This window comes from Lissotriton helveticus, chromosome 7 (assembly GCF_964261635.1).
Source record: "Lissotriton helveticus chromosome 7, aLisHel1.1, whole genome shotgun sequence".
NCBI lineage: Eukaryota > Metazoa > Chordata > Amphibia > Caudata > Salamandridae > Lissotriton > Lissotriton helveticus.
The window spans coordinates 1,507,133,552-1,507,160,465 of record NC_136068.1 but is presented as its reverse complement, the minus strand read 5'-3'; the positions used below and the strand labels follow the sequence as shown (position 1 = coordinate 1,507,160,465).

At 45.0% G+C, this 26,914-nt stretch overlaps 1 protein-coding gene across 2 annotated transcripts in view; it reads right to left on the bottom strand.

Annotated features, from left to right (window-relative positions):
• Window positions 1-25,540, bottom strand: part of LOC144770433 (sulfotransferase 2B1-like) — a 668,739-nt gene extending 643,199 nt beyond the window's left edge. Inside the window, exons 1-2 of one of the 2 annotated variants that reach the window (XM_078654944.1) lie at window positions 25,057-25,540; window positions 6,132-6,196 (exon numbers count right to left, since the gene is read on the bottom strand). The gene's annotated coding sequence lies outside the window, so the exon portion shown is untranslated. The remainder of the gene's footprint in view (window positions 1-6,131; window positions 6,197-25,056) is intronic. The other variant, XM_078654945.1, reaches the window with a different exon arrangement.
• Window positions 25,541-26,914: the final 1,374 nt, after the last annotated feature.

Here is a 26,914-nt window from a genome sequence, read left to right as displayed (position 1 = left end):
GCGGGGAGGGGGAGAAGCAGGGTGGAGAATACAAGTACACATATTATCAGTAGCAAAATTACCAGCATAGTTACTAGTACATAAAAAGCGAATGGTGACAGTATGTTAACATGCTGTAAATGAATAAGAGTTAGCAACACTTATAAGCAGCCGCGGGCCGTGGAGGGAGTTACGGTGGGGCAGGGAGGCGGGGAGGGGGAGGGGCAAGGTAGAGAGGGCTCCACCCTGCTTCTCCCCCTCCCCGCCTCCCTGCCTCACCGTAACTCCCTCCACGGCCCGCGGCTGCTTATATCTCACCCTCCCTAATACACATATTATATTATTTGCTAAGAAGGTCTCTTTGTGTTGGTTTAGGGCGTGCCCATACTTTAGTGTCTTAGATTTGAAGGAATCACATCAGCATACACCAGCTCTCTCTTCATGTGAACCGCATCAACTGTTGTGTATGTGTGTTCGGCAAAGCAATATAAAACCCGCCTCATGCCCAGAATTGGCAGAAGTTGCACTTATGTTATGAGTATGAAGTCGTGGAGATCAGACCTCATAACAATTCTGTATCGTGTTGTTCTTGAAACTTTAGCACTCGCTGTACAGATATAGTTTAACAAGCAAAGCAGATAGTAGAGCAATAACATATTATTCTCATGTAAACCACGATGAACTACTAGGTGGAAAGCTAAAGCAACAACTAAATGTCGTGTGCAGAAGTTGCAAAAAAGGAAAAATGGCGTTTAAACCGGTAATGAGCCCATGCTAACTTAACACGGTGTAAAGATATCCAGGACCTAGATGACACCTCCTCATGATCCGGAAACGAACTGAATAAGATAATAGAAGTGCCATCTCATGAGAGCAGATTGCAAGTTTATATGTGGACGGTCCGCAAGGTAAAGCATTAAAAACTAGGAAAATTCAATGCTAAAGAAAAATAAAACAGCCAAGTACTTTATCGAGTCTTAAGCCAATAGGCAAGGTAAATAATAAAAACTTGACAATTAAGTCAATGAATTGTCAATGAAATGCTAGTACTCAGCATATGAAACATGAAAAAGGTCTATGACATAACTGTGTATGCAAAATAAGCTGCAACAGCCTCCAACAGGAAGTCACCGTCTTCATCCGAAAACAGTTCAGCCATCCAATTTAAAAGCGGAAAAGAACATACGTGCTCTCCCAGCACCGGATCCTCTATCACCATCAGAGGACAGCTCGGTGGGTTTTCAAGAAAGCTGTGTTCCAAGAAAGACTGTGCTGCCGCCAGTAAATTCCAGGGACCAAGTAGTCCATGCATCAATGCCACAGCCATAATCCTTTCGCCAGGACAAATCAACTCGTGAGTAATGATAGGAGTCATCAGCTGATTAAAGTCGACGTCAGGAGAAACCGGTCCGCAGAGACACAAATCAATGGCCCAATCGAAATCACAGGTCAGGCAGTGAAATACAGGCTGGACACAGGTGAAGTAGGAGAACCGAAAAGATAATCCATATGCCGTGCTTAATATCGCCAACGGCATTGTGCCATAATATTCTAGCATGCGATTGCGGAACAGTGTCAGCAGCTGCAGGGTCGGAGGTTGCATAGGAGGGACATCCATATTTAAAAATGTAAAAAAGTACAAGAGCGTCCGCTGGTAATGCAAGTAAAAATGCAATCCACGAACCAGAGTGGAGAAAATGGAATGAAAGGGAGTAGGGATGACTCCAAAGATTTTCTCAAATGAAGTCACGAGACCACTGGTAACAACTTTAAAAAAGTGTGCCAGGGATTTTGTGGAGGATGCGTTAAAGATAGTCGGAAACATGTTGCTGAAATTGAAAGGCAAACCTGTGTACGGGTGTTCGCTATGTGAAGTACGAAAGTTTCACGGGCCGAACTCAAGGCCACCTCTCTCTGAGACAAAAGAGCTCTTATTCTTGTCATGCTGTTGAAACGTGTCCCAAGGTTGGTATTTGTGGCCAGATTGAAAACTCCCTATGTTCATGTGTGGGAGGAAATAGAACATTTCTGCAGCAAATAACCCGTTCACTTACTGTTACGATAAAAGGAATACTTTTAATTAACTCAGAACAATCTTCATTATTGAGCATCAAATAACTACCATTTTCCAACAACTTGAACGTGGGGATGATAGCAGGAACTGGCGTGCCTTGCATCACGCAAGCCATATTTGGTCGCTGTTTGTTGCATGAATCGTGTAACTGTATGTGCCTACACATTAGTGAATGATCTGGCGTCTCAGTGCATTCCTCTCCATTCAGATAAACTTCTTGATCATCTTTGAAACATCTGTATGTGTATGGAAGCGACCAGACCTCATGAACAAAAGCACTACCTAAAGGTTCATAAAGACCTATTGGTATATATTTCATACAATTTGAAAACTTATATAAAGCAAAAGGCAGCGTTATTAAACCGTCGATAAGGCATGTTGCCAAAAAACCCGCAATCCTCTGCTGATGATGTCACTGAGCATGTCATGAATGATGTAATATGTGACATCATCAGTAGTGGATTATGGGTAATAGTATCTCTAGTTTACTCCCCTATAGCTGTCTTTCTTTTAACATAAGTGTGTGTTTCCTTCCCTTATACTTACTGTTTTTGGTTCGCTTCCAGTTCGCGTACCAGCGAGCGAACTAGGAAGCGAACTAAGAGAAATAGAGGTTGGCACAGTTCCAAATATTGTACCAATTTTTTAATAACGGGGAGGTAGTTCTGAAAAGAACTTTTTTTTTTATTTTGCTGAACATTTTTTTACTGTAAGGTTCCCGATTCGCGAAGCGGGAACGAAGAAAAAAAAATATTTAAAAAAATAATTATTCATAAACATATAAAATATATTTTTGGATTTAAAGAAGAATAAATTTTACAGCTACAGATATTAGCTGTTAAAAAACCAATGAAATTCACTGAAAAAACCATAGGTTATAGACCATATATAGTTAGGAATTAGCATTTACAAAACCTTGAAAATTCACTGAAAAAACCATAGGTTATAGACCATATATAGTTAGGAATTAGCATTTACTAAACCTTATTTTACTCACACAAAACCATTGAAATTCCATATATAGTTAGTTGCACTAACTATATATCGCGCACCCGCAATCCACTGCTGATGATGTCACATATTACATCATTCATGACATGGTCAGTGACATCACTGATGACATCACTGATGACATCTCAAATGACATCACTGATGACATCATCTAGTGTCTGTGTGTTTTTGTAAAGTTTAAATACGTTTTACATATTGAAGAATGACTGGATGTATGGAAGACTGAGTGTGTGTGTGGCTGGCTGGGAGGTGTGTGACTCTGTGCATATCAATGTGTACTTGTATCAGTGATTGTATAAGAGAGTAAGTATGTGTTAGTATATGTGTGAAAAGTATGGTGTTCTGTGTTTAACTATAGATGAGGAAATCGAAGTGTGATTGATTCTTCACAGGACTGACTAGGTGTATGAGTGCATATGATAGTGTTCTAATAATAACTGACTGTATGTATGAGTAATTGTATGGGTGAATGAGTGAATGTGTGTGTAGACGTACGAATCAGTGAGTGCGTATGTAGTAACTGGTATTGGTGTGTCATGATGTCATCAGTGATGTCATTTGAGATGTCATCAGTGATGTCATTTCAGATGTCATTAGTGATGTCATCAGTGATGTCACTGAAGTATGGTGTTCTGTGTTTAACTGTATAGATGAAGAAATGGAAGTGTGATTGATTCTTTACAGGACTGACTTGGTGTGTGAGTAACTCCATGGATGAGTGGCAGTGTGTGACTGTCTGCATAGGTGTATGAGTGCATATGATAGTGTTGTAATAATAAGTGACTGTATGTATGAGTTATTGTATGGGTGAATGAGTGAATGTGTGTGTAGACGTAGGAATCAGTGAGTGCGTATGTAGTAACTGGTATTGGTGTGTCATGATGTCATCAGTGATGTCATTTGAGATGTCATCAGTGATGTCATCAGTGATGTCATTTGAGATGTCATCAGTGATGTCATCAGTGATGTCACTGACCATGTCATGAATGATGTAATATGTGACATCATCAGCAGTGGATTGCGGGTGCGCGATATATAGTTAGTGCAACTAACTATATATGGAATTTCAATGGTTTTGTGTGAGTAAAATAAGGTTTAGTAAATGCTAATTCCTAACTATATATGGTCTATAACCTATGGTTTTTTCAGTGAATTTTCAAGGTTTTGTAAATGCTAATTCCTAACTATATATGGTCTATAACCTATGGTTTTTTCAGTGAATATATATATACACATATACATATACATATATATATATATATATATATATATGTATTATTTTTGGTGATATAATTTTTTTAATTATATTAATCATTTATTAAAATTACATTTTTTTAATAATTATTTCTAAGTTTATATTAAATATATGTATTACTATATTAGTTTTAACTTAATTTTAAGACATTTAAAAAAAATCGATATTTTGACAGTCTATATTTTTGTAAGTCGATATTTTGGAGTCGATATTTTGGTACTTACCTGTTTGAAGATAGGGAGTCGATATTTTGTCTCTCAATATTTTTGACTCTATATTTTTGTATCTGGATATTTGTGACGTCGATATTATGTCAGTGATCCCAAATATACGCATGTGTCTTTGTGACACATTAGGAGTATCAAACCTGTATAAAGCTGCAAGGAGAATCTCACCCATAATACGATCATCAATCTTAAAAATATGTCCAATTTATAAGTGCACACCATTTGATTAGTAGATGCTCCACTGTAAGACAAACGCACATAAAAAACACTATCAAATTGTCTGGCAGTGTTGAGTAACTTGTAAATACAAATCATCACCTATTGTAAATAAAAATAACTTTAACCACCGTGAATGTATGCATTCATGCACCTAACAGACATTATGGGCCCGATGTAGGTCACCAAATACCGGCCGGTAACGGCCGATTTCGGCCGTTACCAACCGGTATTTGGTTTTTGACATGTAGGGGGCTCACAATTTACCGATTCGGTAAAATACCAAATCGGTAAATCTAGATGTAGGTGGCACTGAATACAGTGCCACAGGCCCTTCATAATTTGTTATTGATCATGAAATACTATTTCATGGTAAATAACAAATTCCTGTGTACATGCACATCTATGCATGTACTCCTGTGGGCATGTATGTGTGCCACATGGCACACAAGCCAGAATCAGGGGTGCAACAGGGTGTCAAAGTGACATGAACAAAACAAGGATTGGAGGGTCAGGGGAGTATTTACCGACCATGCACCACTATAGCCCCCTAAGAATACAATGTATAACAACAACAAATAGTGGTGGGTCAAAGAACTGGAAGTGACTAACTATGCAACTGACGATTGTGATGATCAACTATGTTCTACTCAAATCAAGACGGTACTTCATTCATGATTTGAAGTAAAATACCCATCAGAGTTCGACCTGTGACGCCCTTGTCATCATATGGGTGCCTTCATACCACGAAGGAAGGTGGTTTATGCCAGTCATTTAGAATGTTAGACTAGAACTGGGCACAGTGATGTATGTCCAAACTGTGGGCGACAGGGAACTACTGTTAAGCAGTGCAAATAAAAAGTGTAGGGTGTAAAAAAGTGACAGAGTGCTGTTTAAAATTAGATAGACAGGAGGAAAACAATTTTAATGGACACCTCGCTGCTTCTAAATCAATAAAAAAGTAGTGCGAATCTAGTAGTTTAACAAATAGCTACTAGCATCTTATTAACTGGTCGACATGTTTCTGCAGGTTTGGGGACCCCAGCGGTGTCCACTGCTTTCTTCAGGACCTATGTCGCTACTGCTTAAGACCGTGAAATATAATATAAAAAGTGAATTTCACCAGTTTTTTTTTTTGAAAGATCATTCTCCCAGCTATGTGTCGTCATCCAACCGAACAGGACACAAAACGACAGTTGCAAAACCAGACAAAACACAGTTAGTACATACTAGATATTCATTCCACACATTGTTTAGTATATCTAGTATGTCTCAGTTCGGCAATGTATATTACATATTGCCCTCATTCTGCCAATTAAATTTAATTAGAACAGAGAAGATATCATCCTTTTCTCGGTGATTTACTTACCGATTTATGTAGGAGAGAAAATCTCCACCTCACCTGGCTACGGCTCAGGTAATTGAAGCACCGCTCTGAAGGGAAGGAAAGAAACAAATAGACATGTCAGCGACAGCTGACTTCGCAAAAAGCATTCTCGCTGGCTCGGTGTGCGCCGAGACTGTCAACATCTCAATGATCTGATTGGAAGCCCTAAAATATAAGGGACAACTAAAGCCAACAGCACTGGTCTTGCTGTTCATAGACAGAGTGCTGTAATAACATATGTGTGGCCCTGATTGCTGGTGATATAATCCGGGCCACCAATGTGTTCCATTCTGTTTTGATCTCAATGTCATAGGTATTTATATATATTGTAAGTACAACAAATATTGCCAAAGTATTCTCCACTTTCGTTAATCTAGTCAGTCAGTAGTTGAAAACCAGCGCTGTTAGAGGTTTACCGCGGAGACTGGTTACCAAAGTATGCTCTATTTTTATTATTTTAAATCAATCGATAATTGAGAACCAGCGCTGTTTAGCGTTTTATATATGTTTGGTTTCAATGTTTGGCAGAGACTAATTATCGTAAATCATATGTTGCAGTGCTGAGCCACAAAAGCCAATGTCGTCATACAAGACAAGTCTCCCTAGGAAGCAAAGGAACTCTAATGTCAATAACCCGCTCCAGGCGGGTTTCGAAGGTCCGTCAATATGCAGACGATAGACCTAGAGGGGACAGTGTTTGTTCTCCTTACCTGGCCGTCGGTACTCCAGGCGTCCCTCCGGGCCGTTCAGGGAGGTGCCGGGCGGCCAGGTCACTAAACTATTTACTTCCTTAGAACGCACTTGCGTGATGACGTCACATGTGTGTTGTAATGTGATACTGAGGATGATGGGATTTGTGGTCTTAAGAACAAATGAATAGCTATGTTCTGAACTTAACCAGCCTTACGTTCTTTTTTAGTGTAATCACATATTTTACCAAAAGTAACTCCCTTTTAAAAATTGCACAACCGGAAGTCCACAGAGCGACCCCAAGGGAATTTCTCAAAAAGATATTCCATTTGACAGTCCTACTTATATTAGGGGACACACAGACATCTGGCCCCAGGTCCTACCTTACTATTGGACCGACAGTGGCCGAACGGTCACGATTTATACACGGTTGCATCAGAAAATCCTAAAGAGAGTCATACATTACACTAGGTAGTAAAACTGTTGTAGAACACCTGAGAGTGAAAGTGAGGGGGTGAATTCTATTGAGAAGCGGGCGTTCTCGCAGTCTAATAACGGACTGCCTAGCAGGTGGTAGGTCATGTGACCTTTATAAATAATAGCGATACCACCGCCCAAGCCTGTCATTCTGTCATCCTCTGGATTAAATATCCCGGAGGAAGTGCTTGGGACAATATTCGGATCTGGGCTGGGATTGAGCCAGGTCTCCATAAGAAACAGAACCTCTGGATCTGAGTCTTTTAACAACATCAAGATCTCCGTTGTGTGTTTGTGCAGAGATCTGCAGTTAAGCAGAAATAATTTATAACATTTTCCAGAGGGAGATGAGGGGGAGAGAGTAAATAGAATTCAAAATGACAGTGTAAGTACCTGTCCTGAAGCTCATCAAGCGAAATAGAATGGGCACATTTAGGCCCTGGGGTTCTATTTTAAGTGTTTAAGCTGCGAACTAGTATAACAGTAGCAATCTGGGGGTGAAGTAACAGGTGTTCTGGCACCCGGGCCTGTTCAGGCGTTCACGGACACAGACGGGCTTGCCTTTGGGGCACCTTTGGCTCACTGCAGCGTCAGCTGTGCGTCAGGTTCCAGCCGCTAGAACGCCGACCCGGTGCCTGCAATGCGTGAACCCCTACCCGAGCTTTAATACAGCTCCCCTTGTAGCCTCTACCCGAGCTTTAACACAGCTCCTCTGTGTACAGGTAAAAACAATTAATAAAATCAATTGTTAAAACCGATAGCAGCAGTTGTTTTAAAACTAATCGCAGCCAAGCAGTTAAACAATCCAGCTTCCCTGAGGGCAATGACCCGTCTAGTTACCGCTATGCGGTCACGTCATCTGGCGCTTTTCAGGGCGTCAGCTGTGCGTCGAGTTCCAGCCGCTAGAACGCTGACCCGGTGCCTGCAATGTGTGAGCCCCTAACCGAGCTTTAACACAGCTCCCCCATGTACTCCCTAGCCGAGATTTAACACAGCTCCCCCATGTACAGGTAAAAACAATTTATAAAATCAGTTGTTAAAACTAACCCTGGGCGTAGTGGGCGTAGTGGGGCTTCGCAAAGCTACGCGAAGTGGGCGAAAAACTACGCCCACCTACGACTTTGCGTAGCCCCACTACGCACCACCCGCCTCCCTCCCGCTCTCCCTAAATGCTTAAATTAGCTTAAAAATGAATTATAAAACCACTTACCTTGTCCGCTGCGTGCCCGGGGCTCCCTCTCGTCATCGCGCCGCCGGCCCCGCCGTCTTTGATACTAATGCGCATGCGCGGCCGCCCGCGCATGCGCATTTCCCGCGCTCCCCCCCCTGTGACTCCGATCTCAGTGTTTGATGCAGGGGTGGCATCGGAAGACTTTCCGCTGCCACCCCCGGGCCCCCCACCACTTCCTGGTGACGTCAGCGCGCACAGCGCGCGCCGAAGTCATCAGGAAGCGCTGGACGCGCTGGAAGCCATTTGTTTCCAGCGCGTCCAAGGAGCCAGGTGGGTGTTTGCTCTCCGGTGGGGCGGGGGGGCCGTTTCTCGGTGCCTTGAGGCATCGGGGGGAGGAAACAGTGTTTCCTCTCCCCTGATGTCCCAATGCAGGGCATTCCTGGTGCAGGATCGCGCACAGCGTCGCGATCCTGTACTAGAAATGCCCCCACTAGACACCAGGGATGTTTTTTTGGTAGCATAGGAAGCGACCCCTTGGGCAAGGGTCGCTTCCTGGGGTGCAATTTAAATTTCAGACTTTTCTGCCCACCCTGGGGGCAGATCGGCCGTTTTTTGGGCCAAATCTGGATCCAGGGGGGGGGGGGTAGAAAAGCCCACTAGACACCAGGGATTGTTTTTTTTTTATAAAGGAAGCGACCACTTGGGCAAGGGTCGCTTCCAGGGGGCAATATAAATATTTTAGCAGATCGGCTGTTTTTTTACCGATTCTGGACCCAGGGTGGGTAGGAAAGCCCACTAGACACCAGGGATTGTTTTTTTTTTTGTATAGGTAGCGACCCCTTGGCCAAGGGTCGCTTCCTTGGGCCCATATTTTTTCAGAAATATATTCTGCCCCCTCTGGGGGCAGATTAGTGTCTTAATTTTGCCCTTGTGCCCTCTGGAGGGAGCAAAAAAAACACTAGACACCAGGTAAATCTTTTTTTTTTAAATGGAAGCGACCCCTTGGGCAAGGGTTGCTTCCAGGGGGCCCAAATTTAAAAAGATTTGGGGACAGACACCCCATTTGTGACATACCATGTGACATAGCCTGCTGTAATGTGTATTGTTTTTTTTTCTTCTAAAGTGTATTGTTTTATTTTCTCTTTAGACTGTTTCAGTGTGCGGTTCCGTTACTGGTGGTTCTGCAGTTTGTGTAGTTGCATGTGTTTGGTAAGAGACCTTTTTTGTACAATTTTACTGTAAATGTTTTTTATGCAAAGTGTGTAGTAATACGAGTATGTTTGGTTTCTGTTTTTTGTGATTGTAAAACATGTTTTGCATTTGTGCTTGATGTGTACTTTGCTTTCTGTAGATGTAAGTTTTTTTTTCTTCTTTCTAGTGAGATATCGTTGCCTATTTGCTGTGTCTTTGCAAAGTAGGTGCTGGTGGGTGTAGCTGTCTCTTGTAAGTGAATTGTATATTTTTTCAGTATATAGATCTTTGTGATAAAGGCTTATATATTTTTTTACTTACTTTGCACATTGTTGGTTGTAGAGTTGTTTGTGCATTTCCCTTTTTTGTAAGGATAATGGCTAGGCGCCGGATGACTGCTCAGCAAGGTGTTGGAATGCCTTTTGAATCTTCCTGAGAGTGACTCTGATTCTGAGGCACAGGTGGGAGGTGAAGATTCAGGTAGTGAGTTTTCTCTACACATGGCTTCCTCTGATGATAAAGATACTCTGAGTGCTGATGAAGCTACTTTTGGTGTGGATGAAGGGCCTGTGGTTGCGGAGGACATTGCTGTGCCGATAGTGCAGCAAGAGGCATCTGGGCTGCAGCCTGGGGCTGCTAAACTTCCAGTTGGTGTAGTGAGACAAGAGGCAGCTGGGCGGCAGCCTGAGGCTGCAAGACTTCTCATTGAAAGTTCTGACCTCTGGGTTGCCCCAGGCATGGTGCAGCCGGCATTGCCTGAATTTACTGGTGTTCCAGGGTGTAGGGTGAACACTGAAAAATTTTTGCCAATTGATTTTTTCAAGTTGTTTATGGATGATGTGTTTTTGGCAGAGATTGTAGAGCAGACTAATTTGTATGCAGAACAGTTTTTGAGGGAGAACAGTGCCAGCCTTAAGCCCCACCCTACAGCTACCCAGTGGACTCCCACAAATTTGGAGGAGATGAAAAAGTTTTTGGGTTTAACTTTTTTGATGGGCTTGCTTAGGAAACCATCAATGGCTTTATATCGGTCTACTAGTCCCTTGCTGGCAATAGCTATATTTCCGGCAGTCACGAGTCGTGAAAGGTATTTGCTTCTGCTTCGGATGATGCATTTTGTTGATAATGGTTTAGCTTTGCCACGAGATCACCCTGATTGTGACCGTCTTTTCAAGATTCAACCTGTCATTGATCATTTTGTTGATCGATTTTCTGAGATCTTTGCTTCTGGATAAGAAATTGCAGTGGAAGAGTCTTTGGTGTTGTTCAAGGGCCGCTTGGTATTTAAGCAATACATTCCTAGTAAGAGGCCACGCTATGGAATTAAGCTTTATATGCTGTGTGACAGTCAGACTGGATATGTCTCTAATTTCAGGGTGCACACCGGTAAGGAATCCAGGATTAACCCCCCTGGTTGTCCGTCCACTGTTGGAGTGACTGAGAAAATTGTGGGGGAACTTGGTAGAGGATTTTTTAACAAAGGCCATCATTTATATGTAGACAACTTCTACACTGGTGTGCGGTTGTTCAGGGAATTGGCCAAAGTGGACACTGTTACTTGTGGCACAATCCTCTCTAACCGTAAAGGTTTCCCAAAATAACTTGTTTGTCAAAAGCTTGCTCGGGGACAGTGCAGTGCATTGCGTTGTGAGGAGCTTCTAGCTGTGAAGTTTTCAGACAGGAGAGATGTCTACATGTTGACTTCCATACATGATGAAAGCACTGAACCGGTGACTGTTTGGGGTCAGGTTGCAGAAGCGCGCAAACCTGTGTGCATTTTAGACTATAATAGGCACATGGGTGGTGTTGACAGAGTAGATCAGAGGTTGGAACCGTATGCTGCTCTTCGTAAGGCTTACATTTGGTACAAGAAGTTGGCTATCTATCTTTTCCACTTGGCCACCTTTAATGCTTTTGTTGTGTTCCAGCAATCTTGTCCTCGATCAAAGATGACTTTTGTAAAGTTTCAGGAGTCTGTAGTAGGCAGCCTTGTTTTAGTGGAACAGGCAAGTGTTCCTAGAGTTGGAGTGGTGGAGGATGTTGCCAGATTGAAAGATCGCCACTTTCCTGATCAAGTTCCTCCTACATCCTCAAAAGACTTTCCCAGTCGGAGATGTAGAGTCTGTTGGCAAAGAGGTTTGCGGAAGGAGGTTCGTACGTACTGCCCCTACTGTCCTTCTAACCCTGGGCTGTGCGTACCTGCTTGTTTTAGAATGTACCACACGCAAAATAATTTTTGGGAGCATCCACGAGTGGTAAAGTGAACTGCCTGGTCTCTATTCTTTAAAACTTTTTGTTCAGTTTCAAAGTTTGCATTTGTGTAGTGTATTTAGTTGTAGTTGTGGTGTTAGTAGATTTGTATCAATTTGCAATTTGTTTTTGTTTTTTATTTATATTGAAAAAAAACGAAAGTATGATGTTGGTTTGCGTGTAGTGTCGATTGTCTGACGGGCTGCATGGTCTGGCGCTTGGCTGGCGGTGTCTGTGGACTGGTGCTTGGCTGGCGGTGTCTGTGGACTGGTGCTTGGCTGGCAGTGTGTGCGGACTGGTGCTTGGCTGGCGGTGTGCGTGGTCTGGTGCCTGGTTGGCGGTGTGCGTGGTCTTGCGCCTGCCTTGTGGTGTGTTGGGATTGGTGCTTGGCTGGTGGTGTGCTTGGGCTGGTGCTTGGCTGGCGGTGTGTGTGGAGTGGCGCTTGCCTGGTGGTGTGTGTGGACTGGTGCTTGGCTGGTGGTGTGCGTGGTCTGGTGTTTGGTTGGCGGTGTGCGTGGTCTTGTGCTTGCCTGGTGGTGGGTTTGGATTGGTGCTTGGCTGGTGGAGTGCCTGGACTGGTGCTTGGCTGGCGGTGTCTGTGGACTGGTGCTTGGCTGGCTGTGTGTGGACTGATGCTTGGCTGGAGGTGTGCGTGGTCTAGTGTTTGACTGGCGGTGTGCGTGGGCTGGTGTTTGGTTGGTGGTGTGCATGGTCTTGCGCTTGCCTGGTGGTGTGTTTGGATTGGTGCTTGGCTGGTGGTGTGCCTGGACTGGTGCTTGGCCGGCGGTGTCTGTGGACTGGTGCTTGGCTAGCTGTGTGTGTGGGTGGACTGGTGCTTGGCTGGTGGTGTGCGTGGTCTGGTGTTTGGTTGGCGGTGTATGTGGTCTTGCGCTTGCCTGGTGGTGTGTTTGGATTGGTGCTTGGCTGGTGGTGTGCCTGGACTGGTGCTTGGCTGGCGGTGTGTGTCGACTGGTGCTTGGCTGGCGGTGTGTGTGGACTGGTGCTTGGCTGGCGGTGTGTGGGAAGTGACTTAATGCTGGTTACTACACACAGTGCTAGCTGAGCACCACTCCATGCAATCCATGAGTTTGTGTAGTTGCTGTGTCAGGAATGTGGTTGTGTGAAAGTGATGGGCCCTTAGTTGGCGTTGTCTGCTGGTGGAAGTGTAGTAATTTGATGGGTCCGCAGCTGGCGATGTGAATATTTTGTATGTGTCACATGTGGGAAAGGTGTATGAATGGCCTGTAAAGAGGTTGGTGCCTTGTCATGGCTTTACAGCTCACGAGCTGTGAGTCAATGGTTCAGTTTCTCGTCCTTTCCATTATTAACAGTGTATTTCATCTTTTGTGAAATCACTTGCTAATACAATGGTATATACTGAACCATCACTCACCCTCGTGCCAAATCCAACCAGTATGTGTGTGTGTTTGAGGACTTGATGTCTGTGTAGTCATTTTTTTTTGATGCAGGGCGCACCTTGTCACTTTTTTGTAAATGTTGTGATGTGTTGCTTTTGTGCCTGGTGGTGTGAATGGTCTTCTGTGTGTCAGGTATGAAAGGTGTGTGAATGTCCTGTAAAGCGGTTGGTGCCTTGAAGTGGCTTTACAGCTCACGAGCTGCGAGTCATTGGTTCAGTTTTTTTGTCCATGTAATTGACAGTGCATTTAATTTTTGTGAAATCTCTTGGTAATAAAATTATATATACTGAACCATCACTCGCCCTCGTGCCAAATCCAACCAGTATGTGTGTGTGTTTGAGGAATAGATGGCTGTGCAGGGATCTTGTTTTTTTTAGTCTCTCTGCCAAGGTGTACATTCCACCTACGAATAACCTACCAATTGTAGATATTGTTGAAAACCCATGGGAGTACATGGTGATGTCTCTCTGGTGAAATCTAACAATGAATTTTATCCACAATATCCTGCAAAACTCAGAATGTCCGTCATATTTTACTTGCCATATTGCGCCCAACTTTTCACGCTGCACAAGTAAAGAACTAATTTTGTCAAAACTAATTGGTTTAGCTAGGGGGGTCCCATGGGTTTTATACTCCTTCCTCGGTTGCCATCTAGGGAAACCTAGCAAACCCACACATTTCTGGAAAGTAGACACCAGGGGGCTCTCATGGGCGTATGGCTTGCGTGGATCCTCCAACGTTCTTTTTTCCAGAATCCCTAGTAAACCTTAAATGTAGCTGAAAATTTTTGTTTTTTCACACATTTTTGTGTGTAAAAGTGTGGCATCACTGGGCTCACACAAATTTCCACCCACCCAACGTTCCCCCAGGTCTCTCAATAAAAATGGTACCTCACTTGCGTGGGTGATTCAAGGACCCGCAAGAGGCAAGGGCCCAAAACCTAATGAGGCAACATCAAATTTACCTATCACAAAGCAACCTGGTTTTGCAAGGGCGTTCCCATGAGTTTTTGGCCCAGGGCTCAGCGGCCATGTAGGGAAACCTACCTAACCCATACATTTCTGGAAACTAGACACCCAGGGGACTCCTGCGAGGTATGGCTTGTGTGGGCCCCTCATCATTCTCCTACCCATAATCCACTGCAAAGCTCAAATTTCGCAAATAAAAAACCTTTTTTTCTCACATTTTTGTGTGGTAAAGCTGTGGAATCTGCGTGGATCCTCAAATTTCCTCCCACCCAGCGTTCCCCCAGGTCTCCTGATAAAAATGGTACCTCACTTGCGTGGGTAGGAATAGTGGCTACAACAGGAAAAGGCCCAAATCGTACGGTGGAGACTTAAATATTACCTATATCAAAACACCCTTATTTGGGGGGGGCACCTGAGTTTTTTGCCCCATGCTCAGCGGCCATCCTTGTAAACTACCAAACCCAAACAGTTCTAAAAACTAGACACCCGGGGGAGTCCAGAGAGGTATGGCATGCGTGGGTCCCCCAACGTTTTCCTACACAGAATTCCCTGCAAACCTTAACATTTGGTTAAAAAAACACTTTTCCATACATTTTTGCGTGGGATCTCCGTGCCGGCACAAATGTCCATCACACAGCGTTCCCCTTGTCCTCCCGAGTAAAATGATATGTCACTTGTGTGGGTGGGCCAAAGCAGAACAGGCCAAAAATGTATTTTTTAAAAATTGTAGCGTTCGGTATTTACAAGAAAAAACCGAGAATCCTACTGTTTTGGGTTCGTCCTAGTCACAGGCCTTTGGCCCACCCACACATGTGAGGTATCATTTTACTCAGGAGAACAAGGGGAATGCTGTGTGGTAGGACAATTGTGCCGGCACGGAGATCCCACGCAAAAATTTATGGAAAAGGGTTTTTTTAACCTAATTTTAAGGTTTGCAGGAAATTCTGGGTAGGAAAACGTTAGGCGACCCACGAATGCCATACCTCGCTGGACTCCCCCGGGTGTCTAGTTTTCAGAACTGTTTGGGTTTGGTACTTTCCCAAGATGGCCGCCGATCCCCGGGCCAAAAACTCACGTGCCCCCCAAAAATAAGGTAGTTTTGCTATAGGTAATTTTTAAGTCCCCACCGTACGAATTGGGCCTTTTCCTGCTGCTGCCACTTGTAGAGTTGTTTGTGCATTTCCCTTTTTTGTAAGGATAATGGCTAGGCGCCGGATGACTGCTCAGCAAGGTGTTGGAATGCTTTTTTAATCTTCCTGAGAGTGACTCTGATTCTGAGGCGCAGGTGGGAGGTGAAGATTCAGGTAGTGAGTTCTCTACACATGGCTTCATCTGATGATAAAGATACTCTGAGTGCTGATGAAGCTACTTTTGGTGTGGATGAAGGGCCTGTGGTTGCGGAGGACATTGCTGTGCCGATAGTGCAGCAAGAGGCATCTGGGCTGCAGCCTGGGGCTGCTAAACTTCCAGTTGGTGTAGTGAGACAAGAGGCAGCTGGGCGGCAGCCCGAGGCTGCAAGACTTCTCATTGAAAGTTCTGACCTCTGGGTTGCCCCAGGCATGGTGCAGCCGGCATTGCCTGAATTTACTGGTGTTCCAGGGTGTAGGGTGAACACTGAAACATTTTTGCCAATTGATTTTTTCAAGTTGTTTATGGATGATGTGTTTTTGGCAGAGATTGTAGAGCAGACTAATTTGTATGCAGAACAGTTTTTGAGGGAGAACAGTGCCAGCCTTAAGCCCCACCCTACAGCTACCCAGTGGACTCCCACAAATTTGGAGGAGATGAAAAAGTTTTTGGGTTTAACTTTTTTGATGGGCTTGCTTAGGAAACCATCAATGGCTTTATATTGGTCTACTAGTCCCTTGCTGGCAATAGCTATATTTCCGGCAGTCACGAGTCGTGAAAGGTATTTGCTTCTGCTTCGGATGATGCATTTTGTTGATAATGGTTTAGCTTTGCCACGAGATCACCCTGATTGTGACCGTCTTTTCAAGATTCGACCTGTCATTGATCATTTTGTTGATCGATTTTCTGAGATCTTTGCTTCTGGGAAAGAAATTGCAGTGGAAGAGTCTTTGGTGTTGTTCAAGGGCCGCTTGGTATTTAAGCAATACATTCCTAGTAAGAGGCCACGCTATGGAATTAAGCTTTATATGCTGTGTGACAGTCAGACTGGATATGTCTCTAATTTCAGGGTGCACACCGGTAAGGAATCCAGGATTAACCCCCCTGGTTGTCCGTCCACTGTTGGAGTGACTGAGAAAATTGTGGGGGAACTTGGTAGAGGATTTTTTAACAAAGGCCATCATTTATATGTAGACAACTTCTACACTGGTGTGCGGTTGTTCAGGGAATTGGCCAAAGTGGACACTGTTACTTGTGGCACAATCCTCTCTAACCGTAAAGGTTTCCCAAAATAACTTGTTTGTCAAAAGCTTGCTCGGGGACAGTGCAGTGCATTGCGTTGTGAGGAGCTTCTAGCTGTGAAGTTTTCAGACAGGAGAGATGTCTACATGTTGACTTCCATACATGATGAAAGCACTGAACCGGTGACTGTTTGGGGTCAGGTTGCAGAAGCGCGCAAACCTGTGTGCATTTTAGACTATAATAGGCACATGGGTGGTGTTGACAGAGTAGATCAGAGGTTGGAACCGTATGCTGCTCTTCGTAAGGCTTACATTTGGTACAAGAAGTTGGCTATCTATCTTTTCCACTTGGCCACCTTTAATGCTTTTGTTGTGTTCCAGCAATCTTGTCCTCGATCAAAGATGACTTTTGTAAAGTTTCAGGAGTCTGTAGTAGGCAGCCTTGTTTTAGTGGAACAGGCAAGTGTTCCTAGAGTTGGAGTGGTGGAGGATGTTGCCAGATTGAAAGATCGCCACTTTCCTGATCAAATTCCTCCTACATCCTCAAAAGACTTTCCCAGTCGGAGATGTAGAGTCTGTTGGCAAAGAGGTTTGCGGAAGGAGGTTCGTACGTACTGCCCCTACTGTCCTTCTAACCCTGGGCTGTGCGTACCTGCTTGTTTTAGAATGTACCACACGCAAAATAATTTTTGGGAGCATCCACGAGTGGTAAAGTGAACTGCCTGGTCTCTATTCTTTAAAACTTTTTGTTCAGTTTCAAAGTTTGCATTTGTGTAGTGTATTTAGTTGTAGTTGTGGTGTTAGTAGATTTGTATCAATTTGCAATTTGTTTTTGTTTTTTATTTATATTGAAAAAAAAACGAAAGTATGATGTTGGTTTGCGTGTAGTGTCGATTGTCTGACGGGCTGCATGGTCTGGCGCTTGGCTGGCGGTGTCTGTGGACTGGTGCTTGGCTGGCGGTGTCTGTGGACTGGTGCTTGGCTGGCAGTGTGTGCGGACTGGTGCTTGGCTGGCAGTGTGTGCGGACTGGTGCTTGGCTGGCAGTGTGTGCGGACTGGTGCTTGGCTGGCAGTGTGTGCGGACTGGTGCTTGGCTGGCAGTGTGTGCGGACTGGTGCTTGGCTGGCAGTGTGTGCGGACTGGTGCTTGGCTGGCAGTGTGTGCGGACTGGTGCCTGGTTGGCGGTGTGCGTGGTCTTGCGCCTGCCTGGTGGTGTGTTGGGATTGGTGCTTGGCTGGTGGTGTGCTTGGGCTGGTGCTTGGCTGGCGGTGTGTGTGGAGTGGCGCTTGCCTGGTGGTGTGTGTGGACTGGTGCTTGGCTGGTGGTGTGCGTGGTCTGGTGTTTGGTTGGCGGTGTGCGTGGTCTTGCGCTTGCCTGGTGGTGGGTTTGGGTTGGTGCTTGGCTGGTGGTGTGCCTGGACTGGTGCTTGGCTGGCGGTGTCTGTGGACTGGTGCTTGGCTGGCTGTGTGTGGACTGATGCTTGGCTGGAGGTGTGTGTGGTCTAGTGTTTGACTGGCGGTGTGCGTGGTCTGGGGTTTGGTTGGTGGTGTGCATGGTCTTGCGCTTGCCTGGTGGTGTGTTTGGATTGGTGCTTGGCTGGTGGTGTGCCTGGACTGGTGCTTGGCCGGCGGTGTCTGTGGACTGGTGCTTGGCTAGCTGTGTGTGTGGGTGGACTGGTGCTTGGCTGGTGGTGTGCGTGGTCTGGTGTTTGGTTGGCGGTGTACGTGGTCTTGCGCTTGCCTGGTGGTGTGTTTGGATTGGTGCTTGGCTGGTGGTGTGCCTGGACTGGTGCTTGGCTGGCGGTGTGTGTGGACTGGTGCTTGGCTGGCGGTGTGTGTGGACTGGTGCTTGGCTGGCGGTGTGTGGGAAGTGACTTAATGCTGGTTACTACACACAGTGCTAGCTGAGCACCACTCCATGCAATCCATGAGTTTGTGTAGTTGCTGTGTCAGGAATGTGGTTGTGTGAAAGTGATGGGCCCTTGGTTGGCGTTGTCTGCTGGTGGAAGTGTAGCAATTTGATGGGTCCGCAGCTGGCGATGTGAATATTTTGTATGTGTCACATGTGTGAAAGGTGTATGAATGGCCTGTAAAGAGGTTGGTGCCTTGTCATGGCTTTACAGCTCACGAGCTGTGAGTCAATGGTTCAGTTTCTCGTCCTTTCCATTATTAACAGTGTATTTCATCTTTTGTGAAATCACTTGCTAATACAATGGTATATACTGAACCATCACTCACCCTCATGCCAAATCCAACCAGTATGTGTGTGTGTTTGAGGACTTGATGTCTGTGTAGTCATTTTTTTTTTGATGCAGGGAGCACCTTGTCATTTTATTGTAAATGTTGTGATGTGTTGCTTTTGTGCCTGGTGGTGTGAATGGTCTTCTGTGTGTCAGGTATGAAAGGTGTGTGAATGTCCTGTAAAGCGGTTGGTGCCTTGAAGTGGCTTTACAGCTCACGAGCTGCGAGTCATTGGTTCAGTTTTTTTGTCCATGTAATTGACAGTGCATTTAATTTTTGTGAAATCTCTTGGTAATGAAATTATATATACTGAACCATCTCTCGCCCTCGTGCCAAATCCAACCAGTATGTGTGTGTGTTTGAGGAATAGATGGCTGTGCAGGGATCTTGTTTTTTTTAGTCTCTCTGCCAAGGTGTACATTCCACCTACGAATAACCTACCAATTGTAGATATTGTTGAAAACCCATGGGAGTACATGGTGATGTCTCTCTGGTGAAATCTAACAATGAATTTTATCCACAATATCCTGCAAAACTCAGAATGTCCGTCATATTTTACTTGCCATATTGCGCCCAAATTTTCACGCTGCACAAGTAAAGAACTAATTTTGTCAAAACTAATTGGTTTAGCTAGGGGGGTCCCATGGGTTTTATACTCCTTCCTCGGTTGCCATCTAGGGAAACCTAGCAAACCCACACATTTCTGGAAAGTAGACACCAGGGGGCTCTCATGGGCGTATGGCTTGCGTGGATCCTCCAACGTTCCTTTTTCCAGAATCCCTAGTAAACCTTAAATGTAGCTGAACATTTTTGTTTTTTCACACATTTTTGTGTGTAAAAGTGTGGCATCACTGGGCTTACACAAATTTCCACCCACCCAACGTTCCCCCAGGTCTCTCAATAAAAATGGTACCTCACTTGCGTGGGTGATTCAAGGACCCGCAACAGGCAAGGGCCCAAAACCTAATGAGGCAACATCAAATTTACCTATCACAAAGCAACCTGGTTTTGCAAGGGCGTTCCCATGAGTTTTTGGCCCAGGGCTCAGCGGCCATGTAGGGAAACTTACCTAACCCATACATTTCTGGAAACTAGACACCCAGGGGACTCCTGCGAGGTATGGCTTGTGTGGGCCCCTCATCATTCTCCTACCCATAATCCACTGCAAAGCTCAAATTTCGCAAATAAAAAACGTTTTTTTCTCACATTTTTGTGTGGTAAAGCTGTGGAATCTGCGTGGATCCTCAAATTTCCTCCCACCCAGCGTTCCCCCAGGTCTCCTGATAAAAATGGTACCTCACTTGCGTGGGTAGGAATAGTGGCTACAACAGGAAAAGGCCCAAATCGTACGGTGGAGACTTAAATATTACCTATATCAAAACACCCTTATTTGGGGGGGCACCTGAGTTTTTTGCCCCATGCTCAGCGGCCATCCTTGTAAACTACCAAACCCAAACAGTTCTAAAAACTAGACACCCGGGGGAGTCCAGAGAGGTATGGCATGCGTGGGTCCCCCAACGTTTTCCTACACAGAATTCCCTGCAAACCTTAACATTTGGTTAAAAAAACACTTTTCCATACATTTTTGCGTGGGATCTCCGTGCCGGCACAAATGTCCATCACACAGCGTTCCCCTTGTCCTCCCGAGTAAAATGATATGTCACTTGTGTGGGTGGGCCAAAGCAGAACAGGCCAAAAATGTATTTTTTAAAAATTGTAGCGTTCGGTATTTACGAGAAAACACCGAGAATCCTACTGTTTTGGGTTCATCCTAGTCACAGGCCTTTGGCCCACCCACACATGTGAGGTATCATTTTACTCAGGAGAACAAGGGGAATGCTGTGTGGTAGGACAATTGTGCCGGCACGGAGATCCCACGCAAAAATTTATGGAAAAGGGTTTTTTTAACCTAATTTTAAGGTTTGCAGGAAATTCTGGGTAGGAAAACGTTAGGCGACCCACGAATGCCATACCTCGCTGGACTCCCCCGGGTGTCTAGTTTTCAGAACTGTTTGGGTTTGGTACTTTCCCAAGATGGCCGCCGATCCCCGGGCCAAAAACTCACGTGCCCCCCAAAAATAAGGTAGTTTTGCTATAGGTAATTTTTAAGTCCCCACCGTACGAATTGGGCCTTTTCCTGTTGCTGCCACCATGCCTACCCACGCAAGTGAGATACAATTTTTATCGAGAGACCTGGGGCATCGATGGGTGGGAGGAAATTTGAGGATTCACGCAGATTCCACAACTTTTCCACACATAATTATGAGAAAAAAGCGATTTTATTTGCAAAATTTGAGCTTTGCAGTGTATTCTGGGTAGGAGAACGATAAGGGACCCACACAAGCCATACCTCCCTGGAGTCCCCCGGGTGTCTAGTTTCCAGAAATGTGTGGGTTAGGAGGGTTTCCCTAGATGGACGCCGAGCCCCATGCCAAAAACTCATGGGAACCCCCTTGCAAAACCAGGTTGCTTTGTGATAGGTAATTTTGATGTTGCCTCATCAGGTTTTGGGCCCTTGCCTGTTGCGGGTCCTTGAGCCACCCACGCAAGTGAGGTACCATTTTTATTGGGAGACCTGGGGGAACGCTGGCTGGGAGGAAATTTGTGTGAGCCCAGTGATGCCACGCTTTCCCACACAAAAATGTGTGAAAAAACAGTTTTTACAGCTAAAATTGAGGTTTGCAAGGGATTCTGGGTAAAGGAACGTTGGAGGATCTACGCAAGCCATACCTCCTTGGAAGCCCCCGGGTGTCTACTTTGCAGAAATGTGTGGGTTTGGTAGGTTTCCCTAGATGGCCATCTAGCACTGGGTCAAAAACCCAGGTAACCGCCCTTGCAAAAGCTGGTGGTTTTGACATAGGCAACTTCAAAATTGCTTATGTCAAAACCACCAGCTTTTGCAAGGGTGGTTACCTGGGTTTTTGGCCCCGTGCTAGACGGCCATCTAGGGAAACCTACCAAACCCACACATTTCTGCAAAGTAGACACCGGGGGGCCTCCAAGGAGGTATGACTTGCGTGGATCCTTCAACGTTCCCTTACCCAGAATCCCTTGCAAACTTCAATTTTAGCTGAAAAAAATCAGTTTTTTCACACATTTTTGTGTGGGAAAGCGTGGCATCACTGGGCTCACACAAATTTACTCCCACCCAGCGATCCCCCAGGTCTCCCAATAAAAATGGTACCTCACTTGCGTGGGTGGCTCAACGACCCGCAACAGGCAAGGGCCCAAAACCTGATGAGGCGACATCAAAATAACCTATCACAAAGCAACCTGGTTTTGCAAAGGGGTTCCGATGAGTTTTTGGCCCGGGGCTCAGCGGCCATCTAGGGAAACCTTCCTAACCCACACATTTCTAGAAAGAAGACACCCGGGGGACTCCAGCGAGGTATGGCTTGCGTGGGTCCCTCATCATTCTCCTACCCAGAATCCACTGCAAAGCTCAAATTTTGCACCAAAAAAAAATCGCTTTTTTCTCATAATTATGTGTGGTAAAGTTGTGGAATCTGCGCTGATCCTCAAGTTTCCTCCCACCCAGCATTCCCCCAGGTCTCCCGATAAAAATGGTACCTCACTTTCATGGGTAGGCATCAGGGCTCGAGTCCGGGTACCACGCGGGTGGACGGCGTCCCCCCACTTATTTTACCAGGAGCTCGATTACTGGAGCAAATGGAGCCACACATTCACTCTTTGACCTCTCTGGGACGAGATCGCAGCTCATTCAGAACGCTGCTCACGCGCTGGCTTTGCTGATGCAATCGCATCTGAGGGGTGAGCAAGGGGAGGCAATGAGTCTGATGGTGCACGCCACCTTTCGTGACGTCACTTCCTGTCGTGATGTCAGCATCCCCCCACTTATTTTTTTAAGACTTGTGCCCTGGTAGGCATAGTGGTTGCAACAGGAAAAGGCCCAAATCGTACGGTGGAGACTTAAAAATTCCCTAGAGCATAACTACTTTATTTTTGGGGGGGCACCTGCGTTTTTGGCCCGGGGCTCGGTGGCCATCTTGGGAAACTACCAAACCCAAACAGTTCTGAAAACTAGACACCCAGGGAAGTCCAGCGAGGTATGGCATGCGTAGGTCGCCCAAAGTTTTACCCAGAATTCCCTGCAAACCTTAAAATTAGGTTAAAAAAACATTTTTTCTATACATTTTTGCGTGGGATCTCCGTGCCGGCACAATTGTCCTACCACACAGCGTTCCCCTTGTTCTCCCAAGTAAAATGATACCTCACATGTGTGGGTGGGCCAAAGGCCTGTGACTAGGATGACCCCAAAACAGTAGTATTCTCAGTGCTTTCTTGTAAATACCGAACGCTACAATTTTCTTAAACTAATAATAATAATAATAATAATAATACTGGATTTTATACAGCGCGATCAGCTACCTCGCGAGGAGGTGTCCCGGCGCTAGTAGATCACTGATAACCTTAGGCATACAAATAGGAGAGCTAGCGTGGCTGGGTGAAAAGCCAGGTCTTTAGCAATTTCCTGAAGCAGGGTTCGGAGGGGGCCTGTTGGATAACTTGTGGCAGGGAGTTCCACAGAACGGAGACGTTGGCTGAAAAGGTCCGACCGCCTAGCCGGGCCTTTTTTGCCCGCGGGATGACCAGTTGGACACGGTCATTGGATCGTAGTGCACGGCTTTGAAAGTATCTAGGAAGGCGGTTTTTCAGGTATTGAGGGCAGGAGCCATACAGAGATCTGAACGCAAGCGTCAAAGCTTTGAATTTTATCCTGTTGGCTACTGGTAGCCAATGCAGGGTTCGAAGATGCGGAGAGACTGACTGCTTGAAAGGGATTCGCCATAACAGTCTCGCAGCCGCATTTTTAACTACCTGAAGCCTGTGAGTCAGGTATTTTGGGAGGCCCAGGTATAAACCATTGGCATAGTCCAGCCGTGAGGTGACAGTCGCGTGGACAACCGTTTTTCTACAACTCTCCGGTAAGAGCCTTAGGATTTTTCGGAGGTTTCTCAGCTTGCTAACTACATTTTTGGCCTGTTCTGCTATGGCCCACCCACACAAGTGACGTATCATTTTACTCTGAAAAAGAAGGGGAACGTGGATACCTTATGTGGTCAAAAAGTTACAGGGGCCTAAGCGCGCACTGACCCAAATCGCCAAAAAATGGCTTAGCACAGGAGGGGAAAAGGCCTAGCAGCGAAGGGGTTAAGAGAGTTATGTTTATGTGGGTTGATGGTTTCTTTAACTAAATAATATTTGCATTCTATATTAACCTATTGTTCATCCTGGATGTCTGAATATGCACCCTCTCAACTGCGTTTACAATTTTTTAGAACTAACAATCACTGAACATGCTCTCTCGTAATTGCGTATAAAACTGTCTGCATTGCAACATGGTGTCACTGATTATACTCTCCCATTACATTATAATCAACTTTGTCAATTGTATCAAAGTATCTCTAAAGCAACATATTGCTATTCCATATAAATCGGTATCAATTTCAACAGAATATGTTCAAACAAGTGAGTTCTTAAATCCGAATAAACCTGTGTCCTAATTGTAATCGTATTTATATAGCGCTTACTATTCCAGACGAGGTGCTGAGGCGCTTTTCAGAAAATAGCATGCTTCTCTGAAACCCAAAGTGGGTAAGTGGTGCGTTAGGATAGGGAAACATAAACTGTTTACTCGAGTTGGGACATGTGGGTCTGTTAGTTGGACTGAATAGTATAAGGGAGGGCTAAAGGAGGGAAAAGTCCAGGAGGTGTTATTGGGTGGATTATAGTAGTAAAATGAGGTTTGGGATGAGTTTTGCAGCAATGTAACACTTCACAAGCCCCCTTCAACCCCCCCCCCCGATCTTTCACTATTATACTTTACAAATGTCTTTTTTGAGAATGTGTAATGGAATTTAATGCTCCCTCTTCTCCAAGCGTCACTGAACACAAGCTCTCTATCTCGCTCTCTACTCCAATTAAAACACCCACTGAGTTATAACAGTGTATCACTGAACATATCACTGAGCCTACTCGCGGTGTTTCGTGCCATTTAATATTTATAATCAGAAAAAAAACATACCCATATGAGGTTGGGAGCAATTTCAAAGAGAACAGTACATTTTTCCCACAAAAAAAATAAAACAATAACCACAAAATGACTACTTACCCTACAGAGGGAAATGAAGAGGAAATTCTGCTGCTATAATCGATGGTGAAACACGCAACACTCCTCCAACACCCTCGAGTCGTCCTCCTTTATCCTGGAAGGAACAGCCAGCACCCGCCGGGAACAGCCAAGCACGCCCTGCGCGGTCTTGGCAGCTCTTGTCTAAAAACTCGCGCCAATAAAGTCCCTTATATAGTATGGACTCTTGATGCAACTGCCGCCCTCAAATGATGGTTTTGGTGATTTATTGGATCTTATGTTTGGAATCACTAAGTTTGTACTGGGAGTAGATTAATTAAATACTCAAGGGCTTCCACGTCTCACCTTCTATCTCCCAGCACGAAAAATATCCGTTTTATCACTGTATCCAAACGCATTCAATGGTTCTACCGTGAAATGGCGCAGGCTGGGTCGATCCTGCATGGACGGAGCCAGCAGCCCTGTTCTCTCCAGGTAACACACTGATCTCAGGAAAAGAAATAACACAGCTATTTTTGGGAGCAGGACTTTAGACCTGTAGATTACAGGCAGATCGATGCAACCGCACTCCACCTCCCTCAACAGCCCTACCGGAAACGGAACCTCATTCCTGCAAGGTAAAGCAGAGATTGCAAAAGGCAGAACAACGGCCCTAATCTATTTTACTGAGAGGCAGATATCTGTACTGCGGGCTCAACAAACACATCTAAGCAGCAGATAAACGTATCACCAAACGACCTCTCCAAGGGAGCTGGGCCTCACAAATCACGATAGTGGGAGTGCAAACCATGGTTTACTGTTCTCGAGGCCAACGTTTCTCTGCTCTTTCGCAATGCAGAGCTCGCAGATTTCCAACACTCAGGTGTGAGTTACACAATCATTCCAGTATTTTTAAAACAATCTTTACACTCTTCTACTTTTAGACTAAAGGTTGTAGTCATGTTTAAGCCATTATAAATCCAGGACTACAAGTATGACACAAGAGAGGGGAAAAACCTGGACTGGATTAGCTACTCAACCACTTGGAATCGGGAGAGTGTTAAAGAAATATAGATGCGACTAATTGGCTGAATTGAGAGGTACTGTGTAAAAATGTCTGAAAATAAATAAATTGTTTCATAGTGAGCCACTCACCGTTTCACCACGCCGAATGTAAAGAGGCATACCTCGATTTCCTCAGTTAGATAGGATGGTATTTCCAATTACTTCGCTCGCAATACAATTAAAGTGTATGTTTTATCAGACTAAACAGATAAATTAGCACCGAAATGGGCATCCATCAAACAAAGATACCAATCCGATAGGTAGGGTGTGGTCATGCACAGATTGGACAACCTTGATGATTATTGACAAAGCAAATGATCTAATTGGGAATGAGATACACTCAGCATCCCCTTTCACTCAGAAACGTTGGCGAGTTTAAGATCAGAGAGAGATAACTATGACACAAAGTATGGAAAAAGCGAGTAGGACATTAAGATTAACAGTCACCGGGTAGAATTTGAGTTGAAAATGCAGGAGTAAATTTGAACAAACAGAAATACAGGAGACCAACACAAGCTAAAACTAAAGGAAGCAATTTGAGAATGGAGACGGATGCATAGCAGAGAGCGAACCAAAATGTAATGGTGAATTATTAGACCAAGTAAGATATTTGAAATCCACAGAAGGTGGGAAAGTAATCCAGGTTTTCCACGTTGAAGGGCAACAAAAAAATGGGTCCACTAGCACCTTCTGGGAGAGGGTGAGGTGAAAGAGAAACTGAAAGATATACCCTGCAGTGTGCATCAGAATGACTGCATGCACTGTGAAGGCTTCAGCTTTCAGTTTCCTGATTCGGTGATTGAGGCAGGAGTTGTTTGTCTATCCAATGGATCTG